This window comes from Mastomys coucha, unplaced genomic scaffold (genome assembly GCF_008632895.1).
Source record: "Mastomys coucha isolate ucsf_1 unplaced genomic scaffold, UCSF_Mcou_1 pScaffold20, whole genome shotgun sequence".
In the NCBI taxonomy this organism is placed as follows: Eukaryota; Metazoa; Chordata; class Mammalia; order Rodentia; family Muridae; genus Mastomys; species Mastomys coucha.
Window position 1 is genome coordinate 113,664,604 of NW_022196903.1, and position 3,850 is coordinate 113,668,453.

Sequence of the window (3,850 nt, forward strand, 5' to 3'; positions counted from 1 at the left end):
AGGGTTTCTCTGTGTAGCCCTGACTGTCCTGGTACTCACTCCGTAGACCAGGCTGGCCTCGAACTCAGAAATCCGCCTGCCTCCCAGGTTCTGGGATTAAAGGCGTGCGCCACCACCGCCCGGCCCATGTTCTCTGATTTCTACGAGATGGCTAACAATGCCATTCATGAGGAGGTAGCTGATCAATGATGTTCTTCTTGTTTGGTTGGTTGGTAGATTGGTTGGTTTTGTTTTTTGTTTTTTGTTTTTGTTTTTGTTTTTTGAGAGGGTTTCTCTCTGTAGACCAGGCTGGCCTTGAAAGAGGGCCACCAGGGAGACAATGAGGTTTTTCAGAGAGCAAATCCCAGCTATCAGTCTCTGAGTTTGAGGCCAGCCTGGTCTACAGAACGAGTGTAGGGCTCTATAGAGAAACCCTGTCTACACACACACACACACACACACACACACACTGCCCAGTGATTAAGTGTCCTTCTGTTTGGGGGAAGGAGTGGTTGATTGGTGTTGGTGCCTGCCTCGGGAGGCAGGGTGAGCATGCTTGCATGTATGCTATTGGAATTGCACCCAGGCTGTAGATTTGCCCTTAAACATTTCCTAGTAACTTATCCCTTAGGCCTAAGAATAGGAATTCTGAAAGGATTAAGGAGGCAGAGGAAGTTATGGGCAGAACAAGATCTATTTTAGTAGTGTCCAAAGATGATACCAAATGCACTTTTATATTATTAAGAAGATCACAGGGGCTGTTGGTGGTTCAGTGGGTAAAGGCGCTGGCCTCCATGCCTGACAACCTGAGTTCAATCCCTGGGACCAACAAAGTGAAAGGAAAGAACCAACTCCTGAAAGTTATCTTCTGACCTCTCTGTATGCTTACCTGCATTCACACACACAATAAGAATGAAAAAAAAGCAGGTGGATTTCTGAGTTCGAGGCCAGCCTGGTCTACAGAGTGAGTTCCAGAACAGTCAGGGATACACAGAGAAACCCTGTCTCAAAAAACAAACAAACAAAAAAAGAATGAAAAAAAAAGTTACAGGGACAGCTGGGCAGTGGTTGTGCGCGCCTTTAATCCCAGCACTTGGGAGGCAGAGGCAGGTGGATTTCTGAGTTCGAGGCCAGCCTGGTCTACAGAGTGAGTTCCAGGACAGCCAGGGCTACACAGAGAAACACTGTCTTAGGGGAAAAAAAAAAGTTACAGGGGCTGAGGAGATGGCTTAGTGGGTAAATGCTTGCTAAGCAAGCATGAAGACCTGAGTTCAAATTTCTACAGACTACAAGCAGGTGTGGCAGCTATGCCTATAACCCCAGTGTCAGAGGACAGAAACAAGTGGATCCTGAGGGCTCACTGGCCAGCTTAGAACAGTGAGATCCAAATTCACTGAGAGACCTTGTCTCAGAAAAGTAAGGTAGAGCAAGGCCCTGTCTCAGAACAACAGGAAAAGGTAGAGAGGCTGCTGGGGAAGGCAGGCTCCTCCAGCTCAACCTCCAGCTCCCGAACCCCCGCACACATGTGCATGGCACAGCCCAGCATCAGTGTAAGTTCTATACTGAAATTAGTAAGTACAAATAAAGAGGGGCTGAAGGGATGGCTCATTGGTTAAGGATACTGGCTAAGTTTTTTTTTTTTAAAAAAAGGATACGGGCTGCTCTTCCAGAGGGCCAGGGTTCAATTTCCAGCAACCGTATAGTAGCTCACAACTACTTATAATTCCAGTTTCTAGGAATCCTACTTCCTTTTCTAACTTCTGCTGGCATGCAAATGGCACACATATACACATGCAGGCAAAACACCAGACACATAGAATAATTTTTTTTTTAATTTTAAAGAAAAATATGTTCTTCCCCAAATGATATTCTCATTTGCTTATTTCATTTTTAAATCTTGTTTAGATTAATATCATAATCTTTCATCTTCAAATTCATTTTTAAATAATTTTTTGTTTATATCCCAAATGTTGCCCCTCAAAGATTTATTAATTAATTTTGCATATATGAGTGCTTTATCTGCATGTACACCTGCATCCCAGAAGAGGGCGTCAGATCTCACTACAGATGGTTGTGAGCCAACATGTGGTTGCTGGGAATTGAACTCAGTACCTCTGGAAGAGCACAGTGCTCTTAACCGCTGAGCCATCTCTCCAGCCCTTTAAATTCATTTTTATCAAGTAATGTAGGGATTCCTTTTTAAAAATTGTACTGAGATGTTTAAAACAGCTCCCTAAGTCACATCCAAACCTGACCTCCCAAAGCAGACACTTATAATGAACCTGCTTGTTTCTTTTGACACCCACATTTTTTTTTTCGAGACAGGGTTTCTCTGTGTAGCCCTGGCTGTCCTGGAACTCACTCTGTAGACCAGGCTGGCCTCGAACTCAGAAATCCGCCTGCCTCTGACTCCCAAGTGCTAGGATTAAAGGTGTGCACCACCACCACCCGACCAACACCCACATTTTTGCAATGTGCTTTTTTACTTACCTCTGATAACAGAGGAGACACCACTTGGTCCTGATCTCTCCTTTCCCATTCCAGTGTATCATGGTTTGATTTTCAGTTCCTTGCTACGCCAAGCAGCTGTTGCATCTGCTGAGGCAAGGGATGCACTTTGATAACCGTTTTTCTGGCAGTTGCCCCCTTCACTGATGATTTCACTTCCAACTATCAACAATCAAGACTGAAACTGTAGCTCTTGAAGTATCAAGCTATTTCTGTCAGCTGTAGCAAGCTTGTCAGCCAAGTGTTTCCAAACCCCTCCCACTTCCTTCTCTTGTCAGGATAGGTACCATGTTGCCCTGGGTTTTAAGTAGCTTCTGATGGGTAAGAGGGAGTTAACCCAGATGAAATATAGCTGCCTGTTGTTTCTGTGGCGTTCCCAATTTCAAGACCTCTGTGGCCCAGTTCACAGGAGGGCTAGATGGGAAGAGAGGAGCAGGCTCGTGAACACAGTGTGGTGCGTGTCTGTCGGAGTGAGCAGAGACATTGAGATGGGCAGGCTGTGGTGTTAGTACAGTTCATCACAAGAACTGGGAGAGGTGCATGAAGTCGACCCCAAGAGCATGTAACCTGGTGTCCCAAACCGGTAAGAAGGATCCAGGTGACATAGCAGACTCAGAATGGATCCCGACATGACATCAGGACCATCCTGTGGCCTATTTTATGAATGAACCCTGGGGCATCACATCACCCTGAACCCTGCACACTGCTCCCTCCAGAGAGACAGCTGTCAATCAATGTCCATCGTACACACAGTGTGTTACTATGCACCCATCCTCCAGGTCTTGCCTCAGCTGCACATCAGCTTCACATCATCTTCACGGGATGTTGTGGGCCAATCTGGGTAGTTCAGGCCTGGAAGTGGCAGAGCCTGAATCCCAGAGCTTTCTTGCTACCTTGCCAGCACTGACTGTGGAGGTCACTCCTTAGAGTCCCCGACTCTAGCTCTAGAGGATGTCCCCTACCACTTGTGACAGATATTGGCAGGGAGGTGGCTGTATGGGCACTATTGCCAGTGAACTGTACACAATGAGTCAGGGTTTCATGAGCTGCATACTGACTAGGTCAGAGTTATGTGGTATTTCCTAAACTGATGGCCAGTCTGAGAACACCACCCCAGTGGTTACAGTGTTTGTGAAGCAGAAGTAAGAAGTGAGGGTCTGCTTCATCATCTCCTATATCCACTTCCTGCCCTGGGTATTTACTCTATGGCTAGTTTAATTCCCAACAACAGTGTGAAGTTGGTGTTAGACTATTCTGATTGTATGTTGAAGAAATAATTGAGGGTTTGAGTAAGGTGGTTCAGCCAGGGATGTGAGGGTAGGGTGTGGTGTGGTGTGTGTGTGTGTGTGAGAGAGGGGGGGGG

General features: G+C 46.2%; 1 protein-coding gene across 2 annotated transcripts in view; it reads left to right on the plus strand.

Moving 5' to 3' along the window:
* Il17ra (interleukin 17 receptor A) overlaps positions 1-3,850 on the plus strand; it is a 23,993-nt gene that overhangs the window by 5,644 nt on the left and 14,499 nt on the right. The window lies entirely within an intron of this gene.